Consider the following 23,094-nt stretch of genomic DNA (forward strand, 5'->3'; position numbering starts at 1 on the left):
GCACCCTGCAGTGCGTTTTCATTCTATACCGGGTATACAGCAATTAATTTGCTAAAATATAAAGAGTAAAAAATTGCTATCAAGAAAACCTTTGTATTTCCAAAAAGGGCACAAGATAAGGTGTTGAGGAGCAGTGGTTATTTGCACATCTCTGAATTCCGGGGTGACCATACTAGCATGTGAATTACAGGGCATTTCTCAAATAGATATCTTTTTTACACACTCTCCTATGTTTGGAAGGAAAAAATGTAGAGAAAGACAAGGGGCAATAACACTTGTTTTGCTAATCTATGTTCCCCCAAGTCTCCCGATAAAAATGATACCTCACTTGTGTGGGTAGGCCTAGCGCCCGCGACAGGAAACGCCCCAAAGCCCAACGTGGACACATCCACATTTTTGAAAGAAAACAGAGGTGTTTTTTGCGAAGTGACTACCTGTAGATTTTGGCCTCTAGCTCAGCCGGCACCTAGGGAAACATACCAAACCTGTGCAGTTCTGAAAACTAGAGACCTAGGGGAATCCAAGGAGGGGTGACTTGCGGGGCTCGGACCAGGTTCTGTTACCCAGAATCCTTTGCAAACCTCAAAATTTGGCTAAAAAAACACATGTTCCTCACATTTCTGTGGCAGAAAGTTCTGGAATCTGAGAGGAGCCACAAATTTCCTTCCACCCAGCGTTCCCCCAAGTCTCCCGATAAAAATGATACCTCACTTGTGTGGGTAGGCCTAGCAATTTGCCCCCCAGGGGAGCGACCCTTGCCTGATAGGTCGCTCCCCATCTCTAAAAAAAAAAAAAAAAAAATATTTCCCCTGGCGCCTAGAGGTTTCTGCCCCCCCCCCTGGGGGAAGATCGGCCTAATAATAGGCCGATCTGCCCCTAGGGGGGGGCAGAAATGGCCTAAAATAAATTTGCCCCCCAGCCCCCACCCCCGGGAGCGACCCTTGCCTACGGGGTCGCTCCCCCTGCGTGACATTGGCGCCAAAAAACAAATCCCAGGTGCCTAGTGGTTTCTGCTCCCTTGGGGGCAGATTGACCTAAAATCGGCCAATCTGCCCCCAAGGGGGGCAGAAATGGCCTAAATACAATTTGCCCCCTAGGGGAGCGACCCTTGCCTGATGGGTCGCTCCCCATCTCTAAAAAAAAAAAAAAAAACACACAAAAAAAAAAATTCCCCTGGCGCCTAGAGGTTTCTGCCCCCCCCCCCCGGGGCAGAAATGGCCTAAAATAAATTGCTCCCCCCCCCCGGAGTGACCCTTGCCTAAGGGGTCGCTCCCCTTGCGTGAAATTCACGCAAAGAAACAACTCCCTGGTGTCTAGTGGTTTCTGCCCCCCTTGGGCAAGGGGGGCAGAAATGGCCTAAATATAATTTTCCCCCAAGGGGAGCGACCCTTGCCTAAGGGGCGCTCCCCACCTAAAAAAAAATTTTTTTTTTACAAAAACACATTAAAAAAATTAAATTATCCCTGGTGCCTAGAGGTTTCTGCCCCCAGGGGGGGGGGGCAGAAAAGGCCTTCCCGAAAAAATGCCCCCCCTGGGAGCGACCCTTGCCCAAGGGGTCGCTCCCTTATGACAATATCACAAAAAAATATAAAAATAATCCCTGGTGTCTAGTGGGGTTTCAAAAGCCGGATTGCAAGCAATCCGGCTTTTGAAACCCTCGGAGAGACTTCAAAGGGAAGGAAATACATTTTCCTTCCCTTTGAAGCCCCTCCAGGCCTCCCCCATGTGATTGAAAGAGAAATGCTTAGCATTTCTCTTTCAATCGCGCTGGAAGCTCTGCTTCCAGCGCGATGGGGGAGGCCCCTGTGACTAATCAGCACGAACTCGTGCGCTGATGTCACAGGGGGGGAGTTCGGGGGTGGAAGGGGAAGGTCTTCCCCTTCCATCCCCGCCTTGGGGGGGGGGGCGCTAGCACTCCCCCAAGTTCCCCTGTGCCATGGACGAGATGATCTCGTCCAAGGCACAGGGGAACTGTAGCCTTGGACGAGATCATCTCGTCCAAGGCACAGAACAGGTTAAAATGATGAAAACAAATTAGAACACTTTACTTGGTGATGTGCAAATGATAAATAGGTTTTGTGAAACCAAAATTTCACAAATTTTTGTTAATGCACTATATATTGTTTTATCAGTAAAGCTGCAAGTTGGTGTGAACATTTTGGCCATTTCAATGGGAAATTTACTGCTGATAAATGACAGTCCTTTATGAGAAAACTAACAGTATCGAGCTACAAGAACCTTGAAGCAACTGACCCCGGAGAGCAGACTCTAAAGGTCTGCTTTTCATATATTAATTGGTACAGGCCATTTTAACTTAACACTGCTTGGTACATCTAAGCGAGGGGTATAGGTTTTAAGTCTTCTCTTTCTCTTGTATCACCACTTGGGGATTCCACGGAAGGGCATTTTGATGTAGTCTACCATGGTGTTCATCTTGCATGGTGATGGTTATAGTAAAACTGTTCATGCATACTGCACACTTTCATTGGACCAGATCACCATCTAAACCCTCTCCACTAGTAACCACTGCATGAATATGTATGATTTAGGCAGAAGAAACTATGTGGCACTAACAACACTGGCTCACAGTGGAAAAAATATATATTTATTTGAAAGTAACTTCTTAAGAGTAAACCCCAATCGGCTTTACTGAGCAGATTTCAGCAAAAAGTTTGGTCCTGAAGAAGGTGGCTTTGAATCTCTCTTTAATCACCCAAAATGTGCTGATGTTTTTAATGTGTGTTCCAAGTCTGCAACACTAGAATGGTTGTGAGGAAGATCTATTCCAGCTGTATATAGTTGTATGCAAGTTGTGGCTGGGATTGGAAAGGTGTGAGTGTGTGTGCATGATCTGACGCGTTCGAGAGTTGCAATGTTTAAAAAAAAAAAAAAAAAGAGGGGTAGAGATTCACACTGTATTCAATCATGTTATGATATACTGTATTTAGTCATTTCATGATATATTGGATATTTTTATGATAAGGGAGTTCAAGCTATGAAATAATGTGCTAAGAATTATATATATATAAATAATTATTTGATTAATGTTTTTAGATACAAGTTATTGAAAAAAATATTGAAATAATAAATCTGAAAGGAAAAAGTATTTTCTCTCTGCATATACTTAAATTTTGTTCGTTATTAGTCACCGGTCAGTATATAAATACTGCAGTAGAGGAAATACAGGTCATGTGGGATGATGTTTGTTTGGTATTGACATTTCAGTTTTCCCCTGATCTCGGACCTAAAATTATCAGGTAAGGGAATCCCTTCTGCAAATGTGAAATGAGAGTGCACTACCACATTTAAGCATGAACTGAGAAACACTCCTGCTTCTGCCCTATGGCAATGCTATTAGTTAACTAAGAGGCTAATCAGGGATCATGTGTATCCAATGTGAGCTACATTCTTATTCTACATGGAACAAACGTTTAGTCTATTTAATCAAACAATTGTTTTTTTGTACAACAGACATGCTGAACTCACACTGTTGAAGGTGCACTCATGTAAGAATTATGAAAAAGGTGGCTCTGTAAAATAAAATATTTGCCTAGGATCACACAATGAGACCAGTGTATGGGTCAAGTACATTTCAGTTAGGTCGAGTACAGTATTCAAGTTACTCAACCTGCAGGTCTAGTAATATTTTTATATTTTTTCTAGGCCTGACTCACCAGAAGCCACTCTTCTTCACCATCACCAACGTCACCCGTCATATTTACCGGCAGCCTCGCCTGGCAATCAGTCTTCATATTTTTCTTGCCCGGGACATATTTCATTCTGTAACTGAATTCCAGCATTTTCAAGACTCATCTCATATTCCGCGAAGAGGGCTGGCAGGTACCTATATTGGCAAAAACATCCACTAGAGGCCAAAAGTCAGTGCATCACGTCAGTTCCCCATACAAACTCCCTAAAGTGATTCACACCCCCATCAAAATGCCAAACCCTCTCTCTCAATCGTGGAATATGTCAGCTCTGCCCCTCTCAAAGGTCATGAAGCAGGAGCTATTGTTACCTACTTGTCATCCCTGTACTGCATTAAGACCACCCCAACCCCACACTGCTGGCATCTGTGCAAACTATGCTCTTGTTGTGTATGCCAAAAGGACTCAAAACTGGGGTCAATGCTATGTGTTTTTTTAATTTCACAAACTCATTTTCACACTCTTCACGTCATTTAAACTGGACATTTTTTACCATTAACTTTTGCATGTATTTGATCCAATCTTCAAACATCTGAACACCGGGAATAATATTCTGCTAATTCCAAGAATGAATGCAACTGATCTTTGTTCTGTGGCGATGGAGCATCTTCAATAGTTTATCACCAACTTTAGCTTAGGCGTCTAGTGTTATAAGTACTCAACTCCTCTCACACCAATTTTACATTTGTGCAACCTGATGGTCAGCCCATACTGTTGTAGAGTTTCCAGCACAGAACGCAATATCCTATTGTATTTCTCCTCACTTTCCCCGAATACCAGTAGATCGTCCTGGAAACATGTTTTCAATCCCTTTTGCACTGGAGCATAGCCCTCTGAAACACCACCAAAGCAGATCCCAGCCCAAACAGCATGAGTCTGAACAGATGAGCTCATTCCCATGTAATAAGCCGCCAAGAGTTTGGATTTGTTGTCCACTTATCAGATTGCTTTACACCCAAAGTAGAGAACGACTTTACCATCTTGATCATCTACAGCGAACCACTAGTGCTTGGCAGAGGATGACGATCCATCCAAATGGCCTTAAGAGCTTAAAGATCCACACATAACCGTAGATCCCTGTTTGCTTTTCTTGCCAAAACAGCTGGAGTCAACCATTAGGAGGCTTCAATCTCTTCAATAATGTCCTCCTCACACAATCTCTGCAGTTCCCTCCACAAAGGTTCTCTCATAACCAAGGGCCCATTGCCTGGTTTATGCGCCTTAGGACATGCACCTTCCTTTAAGAGACTTCTGTGCACAAACCCTTTAAGAAAACCCAATCCCTTTTTAAAACACTCAGAAATGTCTCTTCCCACATGTTGCTGTCAATTGCATTCACATCTGTCTGTACTCCCAGAACCCGATCTGGGTGGTTGAGAGCTAACCTTATTAATAGGTCCCTTTGCTGTGTCCACACAGGAAGACACTGAAATTGGTTTCGACTCCCTGGAGATCCTATGAACCCTCAAAATAACCCACCAAATCAACTGGCTTATAACCATCCGCCATGAACTTAATGTCTAGGACACTCAATTCCTGATTAGGACACTTACCAAGGTACTCTTCCTCAATAAATGCTTAACGAGCACTCAAATCTGCCATCACAAGCACTTCAACTCCATAAATTCTGATGGTACAGAAAGGGTAATCCTTATCTCTAGAACTGCCAACCTAAACAAGCTGCAACTGAAATGCTTCAGGCATATTATCCGATTTACCCTCATCTAAATTGTTGACTCACCCCCTAGACCTTGACCCATTGCCCACGTCAGTCATTCCCTTAAAAAAGCCTTGCAAAATGTCCCCTCAGTATACATTTCTTGCCCATCTGACCAATGGCTGGGCAGCTAGAGTCTGTAGCAACATGCCTCTTCAAATCACAATTGTTACAAAAAATATTTTTCCCCATTCGGCAAACTGTTCTTCCTTGGAGAAAGCATTGTTCACTTGTTTTCCACAGTCCTTTTGTATATGACCCCTTGTATGCTTTCCACTCTTCTTGTGTCACAAGCCACCATCTCCTTTAGCCCTTCTTCAGTATCCCTCCCCTTCCCTTTTAGCAATGTATATTGCCTTCTGAGGTGTTAACCTCTTTGTATTTGAAAGTTGTTCTTAATTCTTTTATCATACACCTTTTGTACCAGCTTATTTCTTAGGATGTCATCCAAAAAAGAAAAGCCCTTGTAATAGCATGTGAATGCTAACATCGGTAATGCTGGTACAAAATTGTCCACAGATTCACCTGGGAGTTGAGTTCTTTTTAAAAACTTAATCTGTTCTACCACCTCATTCTTCCTTATTCTATAAGCTTTTATCTTTTTTTCCATCAACACTGTGTCTTATGCATCCCAGTCCAACTCAACATCATCCTCCACAAATGCAAGAGGTTTCAATCTGTGCCACCCTTCGGCACCCAAACAACGCTTAAACATAGCCAACCTACAAGAAGCTGTAAAAATGTCTCCCCCCACTACTTCCACATAAGCCTGAAATCCTACCTTCCAATGCTCCCATCCAATGATAGGCTCCCCTAGTGAATTAAAAAAAATGCTGTTGGTTCACCCATCCCATCCAAGTCACGGCACCGCAAGTGAACGTATTAGTAGAAAATTCCAGATTTCTAAAACATGCAGAAGAGAGCCCTACAGTTTAAATTTCCAAAAGAGTTATTTTATTTAAGGAGTTCTAAAAGCGTTGTATATCAAATCTTCCCAGAAAGAATGCTTTTAGGAAAGGTACACTTTACAACTATGCTTTGTATACACACTATTTAACATCCCCGCAGATGCAGAGTTTGAAAAATGAGTCGCTGCTTACAGGCGACACAGATCGCAGCTGAACTACAGAAAAATTACACGTCTGCGGTCGAAAGGGAACCAATGTAACACGTTCAGCAGGAAACACAGATGCAGTGTTTGCACAGAGGGGTTGCTAGCTAACGCTCAATTGCCACTGCAGCTCACGGGACTGGTCTTGCTGTAAGCGTGTGTGTGAGCACACCCGACGGCAGTAGCCTACAAATGTGTGCCCTGGCCTTATATTTGCAATTAAACAAGTCTGCTTCTCCTCAAATGTCCGACTAACAGTATCTGCCGCTGTCCTGGACACTTACACCAATACTGACTCTTCATGATCAACCTCGTATCCCATCAGCAGCAACCATCTAAGTATCCATCCGGTGCTGCGGACCTCAAGGATAGACACTCTTCTTCCTGAGAACAGCGTTCGTGTTCCTCATCGCCACTGAAAGGACTCCTGCAGAACAGGGTGAGTAGCAGAAGAAGATTCTTGTGTAAACTTCATCAGACAGAGGGAGGGAATTGTCAGTCAGCAAGCTGCCAAGATCTTTTCTCTTACATTCCTCTCCAGAATTTCACACGACATTTCCAGAGAATGTCAATGCATCACACTGATGCTCACCAGAGAGCTCGCAGAATGTAACAGGGAGTCAAAGGGTGAGAGAGAAATTAACAAGAAAGTCCCTGGGACAGGACTTTTTTTTTTTTTTATTATTTTATTTTTTTACAAAGCATGAAGGCAGCAAGGAGACCTAGTTGCCCAAAGCAAAATATACAAAGGGCAGCTTCATATAACTGTTCACATTCCAGCTCCTCTACCTTCAACAAAAACTAGCACATCATCCATCAGAACATCTTTATGGATATTATGTTATAAAACGGTGGGATAATACAAAGTGATGTCCCCATACACTGCAGAAGGTGATGAGGGTCCAAGACTCCCACATCCCCCATATCCATAGACGTTAGACCCTGAAGGGTTGGAGTCCCTCTGCACCACAGACGCCTGAATTATACCTGTCACAAAATAACATCACGGACCAAATTGGAGAGATGCTATTTCCCAATGTCAAAAAGTGCGCTTTCAAAATAACATTTCAATTAAGAGCATCCAATACCAAAGCTCCAAAAAACACATATGCAATTTGAAAATAAAAATAAATCACTGCATTGCATTTAGCAGCGCCCCAATTACATTAGTTCTTTGCATTTCAAATCTCAAATGGAAATGTGAACTTAGCATCATTCTTTTATTCACAAGAGAAATGATTTCACATTTTTTCCTGACAAAATGTATTGACAATGTGACCTTACAATAAGTGGTTAAAACAAAACTCCTCAAGGAAGCGTTTCGCACCTTTAATTCCCATTTGGAATTCACACATTTTCGAAACTCTGACAGAAGAAATTTGATCCATGAGAACTTTGTATGGGACTACCTCCACATTCGGGTCCGGGCCTCTACACATCCCCATGCTCACAAGGTTTAATCTTCCCATACCATAATCCTCCACTCTGAAGTGGTAGTAGCAACACATTGCTGCATTATAAATGATATAAACAAAATAAATAAAAATAAATGGCACTATAACGAACGCAAACACTGAAGGCAAAGAACTATGCTCTTACCGGATCTATGCAAATGCTTTTGTGGCTCCCTTGCACTCCACCGAAAGAAGTATGCAGCCCCTCTGCTACACATTCACAACACATGACCATCCTGTAAAATTACTTACTGACTTCGAAGAAAGATAGTTGCACTCCTTACAGATAACAGAAAGCACAACCCTCCAGGTTCTGATGAGTTTCGATCCCTTCCACAACACAGCAAAAAACCCTCATTGGGAGGGGGGCTGGCGCTTCTCAGATAGGTATTTGTCAGTCTATTATTCCAGACTTGCCACTCCCGAGTGGGCTTCCGAGTGGGACTTGAAGGCCAGAGTATGCCACTGTGTCAATTGTGTTTCCGTACCCCAAAGCACGAGATGATTCCTCTATTCCAGCCTTCCCAGAGCACCAGGAACGCTGACAGGAAAATATGGCACAGGACATCAAAAAGGTTTTACATATTTGTTTGATGGTTCTGTCTGTTGTCAATGCACATCAAACACTAATCAGGTGGTATCCATAAACAAATGGCAGCCTTTATCTGAAAGAAAGGCAACCATTATAGTTCTTATGGATTAAAACTGCAAACCAAAGACAAGGTAATCTATACAATTGCCTCTTAATGTGGACTTTCTGGGTAATGTGCACCAAACTTATCAATGTACATATTCTTACTGACAGAATTCCATTCCGCTGTTAGAATGTTGTAAAGGTTAATAACGATTATGAAATTCTCCAAAGGATTATTGTAGAAGTTTTGGTTCTGCAAGGAAAACGGTTTACACAGCAGCAGAGCTTACTGAATTTAGAAAAAAAAAAACCTGTATACATGGCCTTCTTGACTATTTAGCAATACCTCATTTTCTTTGAACATGCATTTTTTAGCCCCTGCATATGCAAAATTTAGAATATCACCTTGAAATGACAACAACGAATGAGCTATCCTCGGTCCCTAACACGGAAGAGAAGTGGAAAGCTTTAAACATAGAAGTCAACAGATGACCTTTAGGTCTCAATTAAGAATCTGGTGGTAAAAACCACAAAAATCTTAAACAGGTGAGTAAATACAGTATCCGCTGGGTTCTGTGAATAATATGTGTGTTACATAACCCTGAGCATGGGTTTTTACCATGTACCACGGAATCAGTGTTTATCACATTTGTTAAACTCTTAATGTGTACTATTAACGTCATTCAATAGCACATACACAGTAAATCCTAAGTGCCAATTTCCAGGAACTGGAACTTCCGGGAGTGAGAATATGAATTGATTTGAAGCAGAAACAGCTGGTGCAAGATAGAGAAGAACAAAGTACACCAAGCCCTTCCTGTCTAGGGGTGTGCTGGCATTTATTTTAGGTGGAGAAAGCACCTTGAAACACGCCATTCTCAGATATTACTCTGTCATCACATGCAGAAACTTGCCCGAATCTTCCTTCATGGACACCAGGAGGGAAAGGAAGTACAGGTTTACAGATCATTAACTGGTGGTCCTGGCTAAGGAGGTGATAGGACATCATGACTAACTAATTTGCCATTTCATGCTGAATATGTCATCAAAACAAACAAGAACATGCATGTGGAAGGAGATAACAGAGAAAATCAATACTGTATTAGCATACCCAGATGATTTTGAGAGCAGTTAAAAAAAAAAAAAAAAATCCCAACCATGATATACCAGGCCTCTAAGCAAGTTGTCAAACACCAGTACCAAAGGATTGCAACTGGTGGTAGTTCTCCACCTCAAGCCGTGGAAAGAAAAACGTTGATCATCTTAAAAATATTTAGACTGTCTGAAATGAATAAGGTCTCGAAGTCGGAGGAATCCAAGGTAAGAAACATAAGAACTATAATGGAGATACATGTGGTTGTTAAAAAGTTGATTCGGTTGAGAATCATCATCAGTGTGTAGAGTGAAAAATGTAATTTGTTTCACATATTCACATTAATCCTTGTATGTACTACCAGAGGGGCTAGATACACTCCAAAAGTTAATACTAACACATACTGAGATTGTGGTAGTCCAATCTCAAGTTGTAGTCCAATCATAAGCGGTTATAAACTTGATGATGACTGATGATTTGTCTGACGAGTACGATGAATGTGATGTGACTAATGTTGCTTCTCCGCAGGAGACAGCATTATGGATTGATGCAGGGCATCTAACATCGTAGTTCGGGATACACAGGTCCACATCACACAGCACTTGCACATTAATAGTGTGTTACACTTGCAGAACACTTGTTCATGTCTATGCGAGGCCACCAGGTGTATCGAGGGCAGTCAATTGACCCTAGGATGTCAGGTCAGTTGTTGTACCACAGATGTTTGCTTTGCTGGCACTGTATCTGGGTATGTAAGGGGACCTTTTTGCGACATCTCCCCTTCCCACCCACTCTCTGCGGCACACCTATCACGTAACCGAGTATGTTGCTAACGGTTGACTAAGAAATATTGTGCACCAATGATTGTGCACTCTCTGCGGCGTATCCATCACTTAACAGAATGTGTTGCTCCTGGCTGTCTGATAAATGCACCCATCGTACTGTACATTGTGTGGTGCCTGCTGCAAAGAATTCTAGCACTGCTAGCATTTTCAGGAAGGGGATATGTTAGCTGATCCCTATGTTGGGCTCCAGGGTATTCATAATGATGAAAATATGTTCTAAATGGTGCCCATGTCAAGCCTGATTATCATGTGCATCTAAAGAGGACTCATGTTTATGGGTTATTTACCACATGTTATTTTTTGCATGTGGTAAATAACATAGGTAAACACCAAATGCAGTAAATAGCACGCGTGACCCACAGGCGTGAATTTGAACTCATGAGCAGATGAGTAGGCAAATTCATGCACTATTTACCCTGGCATGAGGTAATTACAGCTACACCTATGTCATAATTAGGGCCTTAGAGGGTTAACTGATGATCTTTTTTCAGTCATCGAGTCCATATCAATAAAGTTGTAGTAGGACTTGGTTGTCTAGTTAAAATGGTTTCAACAATATTTTTAAAGTCTGACATACATAAACAAGGGGCATCTTCTTGGTTAACAAGCCAGGTGTATGTGAAATATGCAGACTTCAAGTGTTGTTTTTCCGGAGCTTAACTAACGGTCTTAAAGTGACAGCACCCAATGTGCTACCAGCTAAAGATCCAGCTCCACCTGAATAAGTCCACGTTCCACAATTCCTATGCCTGTCTGAATATGAGGAAAGGCACTTCTCTTTCGCTTAGCTTGAACATTTTCAATGTAGTTGTCATAATGTACTGCAACAATTTCCCTATATTCCTCCCATGGTTTTTTCACTGCAAAAAAGGCATCCGTAACATGACATTTTAATGGGGTATGTACCATATTTGTCAATTACCTATCTTTTCTCAAATACCTGCATTTTAAAGAGGAACACGCACAGGCAAAGTCTGACCTTCGGATGATAGTACGTACAATGGTTAAACTTTTAAAGAAAAAAGTTTTATTGCAAGCATACGGCACAAAAATAAGGAAAACAAATATGCTGCCACCTAAACCTGGCTAACGTATGCTTTCCATTAAAGTTTTACATTTAAAAAATAATAATTCACTGATGTGGCGGTTTTAGTAATGATGACTTGAAATAAACTTTTCAGATGTGCCATGCATTTTACTATACTTTTTTGTGAAGGTATCCAAAAGGAAACATTACCCAACCAGAAACTCAAATTGCATGAAGCTAAAATGTTACAATGAAACATTGAAACTTTGTAGGAGCAACTTTAGCCAGCATTAGCAATGCCAATTGCTCTGTCTTTGTGCTGCACATCTTGCACTCTCACAGGCACGCTCGCTCTTAAGGGCAGAGCCTTTTACCTCTGGTGTACTAGGTACAGGAGCAAGAACAAAGAATGAGTATCTACCTAGGTTTGTGCAATGGAATATTGACACCCAAGTGTGCATGAGAAGAGGAACAAAGCATGAGAGAAGGCACATGAAGCAGAAGCCAAAAGCAAAGATACTCAGAACTAGTGCCAGACAGTCATTGCCTTATGCACCAGTCAAAGTATGAAACAGGATCACTATCCACTAGTAACCTCTGGAGGACGTCAATCTGGGATTTAACAGAGCGCATTGATGTACATTACATAGCAGATACATATGGTAGCTGCATTTTGCAGAATCAGAAGGTGACAAATAAGATAAAGGCAAGCCAAGCAAGACTACATTCCTATAATCCAAACGGGTTGAGATAGCTGCCTGGATCACCAACCTTTGACCTTCAACACAGAGGAAAGCAATAATTTTCCTTAAGCTCCTCAAATGGAAATAACACGTACCGGCAAACAACTTCTTACTATGCCGGTAGAAGATAACAGCATGGTTGATAGTAACACCAATATTTTGATCATACTAGCAGGGGCTTCAGATAAGCCAAGATACAATCACTACCAAACTGAGGTCCAGGTCTAAGGAGGATTATCTAGAACCAACACATCCATTTTTTTTTTTGCATTCAACTTGAAAAGGTTACTGGTCATTAAACATGCAGCTTAAGCAATACAATCCCAGTGTTTACGATTAAAGTCAGTTAGTGCCTTTTTGTTATACCAGGAATTGAATACCACCAGTGTACTTAAAACAAATTCAAAGTAAAACCAACAGAACTAATTAAAAGCAACTGAAGTTATTTAATAAATGTTAAAGAACTCCACAAAGTGCCTAGGAATTCTTAATAAATCGAATTCTAGTGATTTTACTTTTAAAAAGAAAAAATACTTACATTCCTGAACTATATACTAAAATTTACAAAAGTAAAGAATGAAACCGAGACCTCTTTAGCTCCACCTGAACTAGGGATGTGTCAGATCTTGGTGTTATATATATATATATATATATATATATCAAAACAAATCCCTTTCAGGGTTAGAGTGCCGCATAAATTATGCAAAAAAAGAAAACTTTGCTAGATAAACAGACATTTGAGGTGAGCAAATCTAGAGTGTCGCTGGTGTTGCAGGGTGCTCCTTACTAGAGCTGCTCTCCACCTAAACTTGGGAACTACCCAGAGTTCTCTATTCTCTTTTTTTGCATAATTTATGCGGCACTCTAACCCTGAAAGGGATTTGTTTTGACTTATACTGGGTGCTCCCTTGTGTCTGGACAAAGCTAAACCTCTCTGATGAGCTCTAATGAGAACGAAACACGTGTCAGGGGTTGCTTTTACTCATTCCAGGTTGGCTTGGATGGTATTTTACCAGTCCAAAGCTGTAATACTGTGCCTGGAATAGTAAATGGCTTTTGTCATTTTACAGCTCGGCAAGGTTGACACTGTGTCAAACCTATGCTTAAAGACTTTGCTGTACAAATGGCAAAAGACTTTGTCACTATCTAGCTCGGCGTGGATAGCACTGTGCTGATCCAATGCTTAAAAACTTTGCTAGATAAACAGACATTTGAGGTGAGCAAATCTAGAGTGTCGCTGGTGTTGCAGGGTGCTCCTTACTAGAGCTGCTCTCCACCTAAACTTGGGAACTACCCAGAGTTCTCTATTCTCTTTTTTTGCATAATTTATGCGGCACTCTAACCCTGAAAGGGATTTGTTTTGACTTATACTGGGTGCTCCCTTGTGTCTGGACAAAGCTAAACCTCTCTGATGAGCTCTAATGAGAGCGAAACACGTGTCAGGGGTTGCTTTTACTCATTCCAGGTTGGCTTGGATGGTATTTTACCAGTCCAAAGCTGTAATACTGTGCCTGGAATAGTAAATGGCTTTTGTCATTTTACAGCTCGGCAAGGTTGACACTGTGTCAAACCTATGTTTAAAGACTTTGCTGTACAAATGGCAAAAGACTTTGTCACTATCTAGCTCGGCGTGGATAGCACTGTGCTGATCCAATGCTTAAAAACTTTGCTAGATAAACAGACATTTGAGGTGAGCAAATCTAGAGTGTCGCTGGTGTTGCAGGGTGCTCCTTACTAGAGCTGCTCTCCACCTAAACTTGGGAACTACCCAGAGTTCTCTATTCTCTTTTTTTGCATATATATATATATATATATATATATATATATATATATATAGCATCTCCCCATGTTGTTTAATAAGTAGTTCAAAATGGGTGCATTTTATGGGCGAACACGAAGTGCTCCGTCCATTCTGTGATCTCTCTTTAGGCTTGAAACCACGCCCATGCCACGTCAGTCACTTACATTGGTTCATGGGCTTGCCTTTTAAAATCCGCGTGCTTTCACTTGTGAAAGGCATGCATACGTCATGCCTTTTCCGGTGTTTCACCCACCTACACAGCACTTGTAAAGTACCAAAAACATACGAGGCTCGATGTTTTTAGCCTGAAGTCTGGACTACTTTATCTGTTTATTTTCCACGCAGAGCGATCGTGCTGCATTTTACATAGTGCAATCGCGCTGCATTTTTTTGTGCTTTACAACACTAATAGCTCTAACTCAAACAAATGCGAGACCCGTTGCATTGAAAAATGCTTGTTTCCTTGTGCAGTTACCACAGAGTCCTCAATGTGAAATCCTTTCCTTGTACATTTCTCAAATAGTTCATAATGTAAACTCTGACTCTGAAGTAGTCCAAGGCTGACTCAGTGCAATGTTGTGAGCTAGAAAACCATGATCGAGAGAAAAGAGACACACACTACACCAATTTCAAACCGATAGTTTGAAACTAATGAAAATGGCAAATACTGGGCGAAATTACAAACTGGATCCCCTCATTAAGATAGCCTCACAGAATAACCTTGGTGTACAACATGTCCCCGAAAGAAATATTACAGGGGGCACCTAACCAAGTAAATTTAGTATGCTCTCATTGTGAGATACTATATTGAATGTGCACACCAGCAGGTTTAGTTAAAAAATACAGCAAAGCTCCCACAGAGGCCTTTCAGTAAAATATTCCAATGCCAGGGCCTCACTCTTTTTCGTTTATTTATTCCTATCCCAGGCATCAACTAGGCTTTCTGCTCACTTGGGGTCGGTAGACTGGGGATAAGTCCCAGACAGGTCCCCACCCAGGGCACAGAGAAACTGTTGTCCTCCAAGGGTGGGTGGAGAAGTCGGCATTACTTTAAGGGTTGCTGATGGTCCTATTCAGAGGAGGCTTGGCCTAGCAGTTCAGTCAGCACAATCCCTGATGTAGCAGGGACAATGCTAATTTGCATGTGGCTGATCCTTGTCTGTAATGGCACAGGCAAGCTGAAAATGATTACTAAAATGTGTCGCTAGGTGATTTTGAGAGGCTTAATAGAATTGAAACATTTCACTCATCGCTACCTACTGCCTGGTTATCACTATTACTCGAATCCCTACACTTTCTCTCTCTGTTCCTTAAGTAGGTAATAGATCTCCCACTGAGACAGAAATTTGGGATTCTTCAACTTGGGCATCTGGGACTGCAGCCCCACTCATACAGGAGTGTTTCTATGAAAGTGGCTGCACAACCAAAATATTCCAATCACGACAAGGTCAAACTGACCCAAAGGCCTCATCTCTTGGGAGAGACTGCAGGGTGTAAGGACTTTGCGAGTATGACTGATTAGTGAAGATTACCATTAAGTAATACATGCATTACCTCTCCATACCTCTTCTAACACATTTTGTTTGATGACAATGAAACCTTTGTGGATACAGGGGAGTCTTTGTTTGAACAGAGGATAGTGGGCGGAAGTCTACCGGACTCCAGCCTCAAATGGTAACTCCTCCCAGTCTTAAAACTAGAAACAATAAAACCAAACAACCATACTGGATGATTCTCATGTTGTCAGCTTACAATTTCCGCCAATCTGATACCTTTCTCCTCTTTATGTATGTTTACAGGTCTTCCTTCGTTTTTTCACATGCTCCAAAAGTCCTAAAAGATTGTTGAACTTTGAAAAAATCTACCCCTTTATGAACAAACAACAACTGCTCTTTTGATGTCCATAACACAGGATAATCCCTCTTCCAACGCTTGTATGGGTAAATAGATTTAGTCAAGATCACCTCTTGAGGTATACTCTGGATTGGAATGCAGAATTCATGCAAAGTCTCAAGAAATCCAGTTAAAGTAACAGTAAGGGCTACCTGTAAAATAGGTCCATAACTCTTCTGTTTTCCTTTGAATGGCCAGCAAGGAAAGATGTTTCATAGTTAAAAACACGACCTTAACGGAAAATAGGAGCGTAAAAAAGAAACATGCAAACAAGCATGCACCTTGTGAGACCTGAAGTGTTTTCAGGATAGTCTGACTGGGTTATTCATACAGGGCTTCATAAGACCAGTGAGGGTAAGAGCACTAATACGCATCGGGTTCCTGCGTACGGTCACCATCTTGCCCAGGGAATGACTCTAGGTAATTGGCTAAAATAATGCAATGGTTGAAGTTTTCAAGAGGTAAAAGCAATTCACGCCCAGCCAGCAAATGAAAATTAAGATAATTTATGACTGCACTTCCTTGACCTTAGAAGGTATACTATCATGGTAAAGTAGAATAAAGCATGGAGGAGCAAAACAATGGGGAGCACACTTATTGCCATGCTTGACGTTTCTAATAGCGGAAGCAGAGTTTTAGTTGCTGGGCACTGAGAGAAGTGACCTGGAGTAGACAAATCTATGCACAGCTGTCAGACCATCCTGGTGTAGTGAGATATTCCCAGTCTTAAAAAAAAAAAAAATAATAATAATAATAATACACTCAACTTTACTGGGCTGCCTGGTTATTGTCCACCCTCTTTCCCACCACCCTGATGCTGAGAGATTCAAGAGAATGACCTCTGCCCAATATCCCACCTGACCTGCCCAGTCTTCCAATTATATAGTCCTTACACCAACTCCTGGTCTTGGGGAGACGATGTTGTTATTTTGGAGACTGTTAAGTGAAGCATTTGTGTTGCAAAAGCACTCATACCATCTCCTTCCAGTTCAGTGGCTGACTTTGACCCTTCCTTATTTACCTCCTCATGATTTTCATGATCCGTACATTGACCTTTGAACCAAGTTCACTGGCAGAGGTTATCATCAATATCAGGCAAGAATGATTTGGCAGCACCTGTCAGCTAAGCCTGGCCAGAGGGTTTGATGTTGCTGGGATCACAGTATGTATGTATAGTACTTTATTGTATGATTACTTAAAATATTTACAATGCCTAAAAGAACATTCAAAATAAAACAAGCTACAAAAAAAAGAATCTATAAAAAGGGAGCGCTGTTGAAGACAGTCAAAATTAAAATGCATGCATGAATACATTAAATCCTTGTTCTAGGTCGAAAGATGCAGCATCACTAGAGTTAGAGCACTAACGAAAATTTAAAAATGAAATGTGAAATCTCAGTAAGAATAAGTGACATCGAAGCACATCCAAAATTGAAGTGTGAACATGCATACGAACCTTATTCTGTGACATAAGCAACAGCATCTCTAGGGTTAAAAGACAACACAGAATTAAGCTACACTTTTCTAAAGTTAAAATCATGTGATCGCTTTAACCCCTTAGCTGCTGGGCCTTTTCCCCCCCAGTGCTGAGCCCTTTTTTGGCTATTTGGGGTAGTTCGCGCTTAGGGCTTCATAACTTTTTGTCCACATAAGCTAACCACGCCAAATTTGCGTCCTTTTTTTCCAACATCCTAGGGATTCTAATGGTACCCAGAGTTTGTGGTTTACCCTGGAGGAGACCAAGAAAATAGCCAAAATACAGTGAAAATTTAGTTTTTTCCAAAAAAATGGGAAAAAAGGGCCGCCGAAGAAGGCTTGTGGTTTTTTCCCTGAAAATGCCATCAACAAAGGGTTTCTGGTGCTGAAATCACTATCTTCCCACCTTTCAGGAACGGGCAGACTTGAATCAGAAAACCACATTTTCCAACACAAATTTGGCATTTTACTGGGACATACCCCATTTTTACTATTTTTGGTGCTTTCAACCTCCTTCCAGTTAGTGACAGGAATGGGTGTGAAACCAATGCTGGATCCCGGAAAGCTAAACATTTCTGAAAACTAGACAAAATTCTGAATTCAGCAAGGGGTCATTTGTGTAGATCCTACAAGGTTTTCCTACAGAAAATAACAGCTGAAATAAAAAAATATTGAAATTGAGCTGAAAACAACAGCCATTTTTCTTTATGTTTTACTCTGTAACTTTTTCCTGCGATGTCAGATTTCTGAAAGCAATATACCGTTTTGTCTGCTGGACTCTTCTGGTTGCGGGGATATAAAGGGCTTATAGGTTCATCAAGAACCCTAGGTACCCAGAGCCAATAAATGAGGTGCACCCTGCAGTTGGTTTTCATTCTATACTGGGTATACAGCAATTCATTTGCTGAAATAGGAGGAGTGAAAAAGAGGTATCAAGAAAACCTTTGCATTTCCAAAATGGGATCAAGATATGGTTTTGAGGAGCAGTGGTTATTTGCACATCTTTGAATTCCGAGGTGCCCATACTAGCATGTGAATTGCAGGGCATTTCTCAAATAGACGTCTTTTTTACACACTCTCTTATATTTGGAAGGAAAAAATGTAGAGAAAGATAAGGGGCAATAACACTTGTTTTGCTATTCTATGTTCCCCCAAGTCTCCCGATAAAAATGATACCTCACTTGTGTGGGTAGGCCTAGCGCCCGCGACAGGAAATGCCCCAAAACACAACGTGGACACATCCCATTTTTTCACAAAATACAGAGCTGTTTTTTTGCAAAGTGCCTACCTGTAGATTATGGCCTCTAGCTCAGCCGGCACATAGGGAAACCTACCAAACCTGTACATTTTTGAAAACTAGAGACCTAGGGGAATCCAAGATGGGGTGACTCGCGGGGCTCTGACCAGGTTCTGTTACCCAGAATCCTTTGCAAACCTCAAAAAGTGGCTAAAAAAACAAGTTTTCCTCACATTTCGGTGACAGAAAGTTCTGGAATCTGAGAGGAGCCTCAAATTTCCTTCCACCCAGCGTCCCCCCAAGTCTCCCGATAAAAATGATACCTCACTTGTGTGGGTAGGCCTAGCGCCCGCGACAGGAAATGCCCCAAAACACAACGTGGACACATCACAGAAAACAGAGCTGTTTTTTGCAAAGTGCCTACCTGTAGATTTTGGCCTCTAGCTCAGCCGGCACCTAGGGAAACCTACCAAACCTGTACATTTTTGAAAACTAGAGACCTAGGGGAATCCAAGATGGGGTGACTCGCGGGGCTCTGACCAGGTTCTGTTACCCAGAATCCTTTGCAAACCTCAAAAAGTGGCTAAAAAAACAAGTTTTCCTCACATTTCGGTGACAGAAAGTTCTGGAATCTGAGAGGAGCCTCAAATTTCCTTCCACCCAGCGTCCCCCCAAGTCTCCCGATAAAAATGATACCTCACTTGTGTGGGTAGGCCTAGCGCCCGCGACAGGAAATGCCCCAAAACACAACGTGGACACATCACAGAAAACAGAGCTGTTTTTTGCAAAGTGCCTACCTGTAGATTTTGGCCTCTAGCTCAGCCGGCACCTAGGGAAACCTACCAAACCTGTGCATTTCTGAAAACTAGAGACCTAGGGGAATCCAAGGAGGGGTGACTTGCGGGGCTCGGACCAGGTTCTGTTACCCAGAATCCTTTGCAAACCTCAAAAAGTGGCTAAAAAAACAAGTTTTCCTCACATTTCGGTGACAGAAAGTTCTGGAATCTGAGAGGAGCCACAAATTTCCTTCCACCCAGCGTTCCCCCAAGCCTCCCGATAAAAATGATACCTCACTTGTGTGGTTAGGCCTGGTGCCTGCGACAGGAATAGATCACACAACGGTCAATGTTGGTCCTTACGTGAGGCAGCTGTTGACCCTGGGGTGATCCATTCCTGACACAGACACTAGGTGTAGGCACTCAAGTGGGGTAGTGTTTTTATCAGGACAGGTGAGGAGTCACTGGGTGGTAGGAATATTGTGGATCCCAGCATATTCCTGTAGTTTGTGTGACAGAAATGCGAGAAGAATTGAGTTTTTTTTCAACATTTCAGCTTTGCAGGGTATTCTGGGTAAGAAAACTTTGGGGAAGCCACACAAGTCACACCTCTGTGGACTCCCCCGAATGTCTAGTTTCCAGAAATGTTTGGGTTTAGTGTGTTTCTCTATATGGCCGCCGAATCCAGGACCAAACACACAGGTGCCTGCCTTACAAAACCAGTTTGTTTTGCCATGGATAATTTTGATGTCTCCACAATATGATTTGGGTGGTGGAATTTGGGGCTGAACTAAATTGGGGAGCTCCCAAGAGAGCACTCTCTCTCTGCTTGCCGCCGCATTCACCTGCTCTCTGGGTTGGCCTAACCCACTATTACCCAGTTGCACAAACAGCTTGCGAAGGGACAGCAGGACTGTCCTCATCACCTCCCTCATAATGTACTGGAAGAGGAGTTATCGAATGGGACTCCTCTGACTGAAAAATCACTCCCAGAGTCTGCGCCATTGTCCTATCCTTCAGATGCTGTCTCAGTATCTGATGTCTCAGTCTCTGATCCTATGTCAGAGCGGTCCTCTATAACCCGAGTGCAGGCAGCAGTCATCCATCAAGATGCCATCTCTGCTATTGGCTAAACTGTTGCTCTAAAACACTAGCCTACGTAGACAGTCACAAAATCGATGGTGTGTGAGATACGTGCAACAGTAGAGGCCACCTTACCTGCGCTTCTTCCCTCAATCAGCACGTACTTTCAAGACACTCAAAAAACACCTTGTCACATACCATTCGTCACAGTCTTTAGCACCTCCTGCGCCCAGTCCAACAATCATTATTGGTGCTCCCACTCCCTCCTCCTCGGATTCCCTCATTACCACCCAGCAAAAGTGCCCTTCATCTCTCCATAGACTTTGCTAATGTACTCAGCTATTTACATAAAATACAGATTTGCTCTTTGCAGTAGGCATATAAACCTTCTGCGCTTCTTTATGGCACTAAAACTGCCACTAGACAAGTCGGACCCTTTTCCCCCCAGGGAAACCACACACATATTGACAAAAGTGATATATATATGACAGCCAATCACCTGAAACTCAACTCAAGCAAAACCGAAATAATTCTCTTTGGCCCACACAAAAACACCTGGGACCCCTCATGGTGGCCCACCACGCTAGGCCCTGCACCCACCCCCGCCAACCACGCACGCAACCTCAGCATCATCCTAGACTCCTCCCTCTCGATGACCCAACAAATCAACGCTCTCACCTCCTCATGCTTCAACACACTCCGTATACTGAAAAACATTCAAATGGATCCCCACAGAGACCAGAAAAACTGTCACTCACGCACACATCAGCAGCAGGCTTGATTACGGAAACGCCCTCTACGCCGGCACCACTCTAAAACTCAAGCGCAAACTACACGCATCTAGAACTCAGCAGCACGACTCATCCTCGACCTCCGCCGACACGAACACATCTCTCCACACCTCAAATCCCTCCACTGGCTCCCCATTGACAAAAGGATCACCTTCAAGATCCTCATCCTCGCACACAAATCACTCCACAACACAGGCCCTGCCTACCTCGAGAGTCACCTTCCACACCCCCACACGAAACGTCCGCTCAGCTGACCTCTCTCTCGCCTCTGTCCCCCGCATCAAACACACCACCACCGGGGGCAGATCCTTCTCCTACCTTGCACCCAAAACCTGGAACGCCCTCACAACCCACCTTCGCAAGACCCAAAACCTACTTCTTTTCAGGAAGGGCCTCAAAACCTGGCTTTTCGAACAGTGAACCTGCCAGCCCCTTTCCCTCCCCCCGCCCCCCCCCCAAGCGCCTTGAGACCCTCACAGGTGAGTAGCACACTTTATAAATCTCTTTGGTATATATAGATCTACCTCTATATATAAATATATATCTATGTACATGATATATCTATAGATATATACATGTACATAGATATATCTATCTACATAGATATATAAATATAGATCTATTTTTTTTTAGTTGTTGTATGGTTTCCTACACAGCTGTGATCGGGGGCCAGAAACAGTTTGAGAAGGCCTCATAAGAAAGGGGAGAGTCTCCCCTTTCTTACGAGGCCTTTTCAAAGTGTTTCCTGGCCCCCCGATCGCAGCTGTGCTGCGATCGGGGGACCAGGAAACCTGAAGATTCCCCTTTCTTACGAGGCCTTCCCGAACGTGGGAAAGGCCGTTTTCCCCATCAAAGCAGGAAGCGGCCGCAAGGCTGCTTCCTGCTTTGATGGGGAAAACACCTTTGCAACGTCAGCGCGCCGCGAGGCGCGCTGACGTCACAAAGGGGCGGGTGGGGGGGCGGGGGGAGACACGGAAGCTTCCGTGTCTCCCGGGGGGGGGTTTAAAAAAGAAAAAAAATCCTCGGCCTGGTGTCGGCCACTGGTCGTGACCCGCACCAGGGAGGGTGTGTGGGCGTCAGCCAGTGGCCGACGCCCGCAACGAAGAGGTTAAGGAAGAGCTGCCTTGAGCGCAGTTGTAAACAAACTTAGGTTGGGAGGGAATGGCAAACTACCAAATTTTTTACCTGATGCTAGACACGCAAAAATTATCCAACCAGACCTGCCAAAATAATCATTCCAGTTAGAAATGTTATGCTCAACGGAATAAGGACAAAATCACACCGAGACTGCCCCACAATCAAGTATTCAATGTTTGAAAACTCTTAAAGAGCCATATGAGTTAGTCAGGACACTTGTAAACGCAGTCCGAAACAATCAGCCCATCCAAGGGGTAACAGACCGGAACGATCGAGGAGAACATGACTAGCAGCCCCAAAAGAAATGCACTGGTCTAATCCACCCAGTTTATTGGGACAATTACATAATGAATGGGACTCTTGCCTACACCATCCCTGGAGCTAGTTCAGCACTAAGGAAGATGCTAGGGAGTCAGTGGTCGGAGCGCTAAAGGAAATGCATCAGATAGATGTAACCAGACCAGTGGAGTAGCCACAAAACAAACAGGACTCCACTCCACATCATCACTGGAACCATTCTAGTATAGAGGAAGAGGGCAACTGCTATCTTCACATGTCGATACGCACAG

At 42.8% G+C, this 23,094-nt stretch overlaps 1 long non-coding RNA gene across 10 annotated transcripts in view; it reads right to left on the bottom strand.

Moving 5' to 3' along the window:
* Positions 1-23,094, bottom strand: part of LOC138288080 (uncharacterized) — a 472,675-nt gene that overhangs the window by 437,311 nt on the left and 12,270 nt on the right. The window contains exons 2-4 of one of the 10 annotated variants that reach the window (XR_011202326.1): positions 8,242-8,654; positions 6,820-6,962; positions 3,675-3,844 (exon numbers count right to left, since the gene is read on the bottom strand). The exons of 7 other annotated variants lie outside the window; for them this stretch is intronic. This is a non-coding gene — a long non-coding RNA (uncharacterized lncRNA). The remainder of the gene's footprint in view (positions 1-3,674; positions 3,845-6,819; positions 6,963-8,241; positions 8,655-23,094) is intronic. 2 more of the 10 variants (XR_011202330.1, XR_011202329.1) reach the window with 2 other exon arrangements.

This window comes from Pleurodeles waltl, chromosome 4_1 (genome assembly GCF_031143425.1).
Source record: "Pleurodeles waltl isolate 20211129_DDA chromosome 4_1, aPleWal1.hap1.20221129, whole genome shotgun sequence".
Classification (NCBI taxonomy): Eukaryota; Metazoa; Chordata; class Amphibia; order Caudata; family Salamandridae; genus Pleurodeles; species Pleurodeles waltl.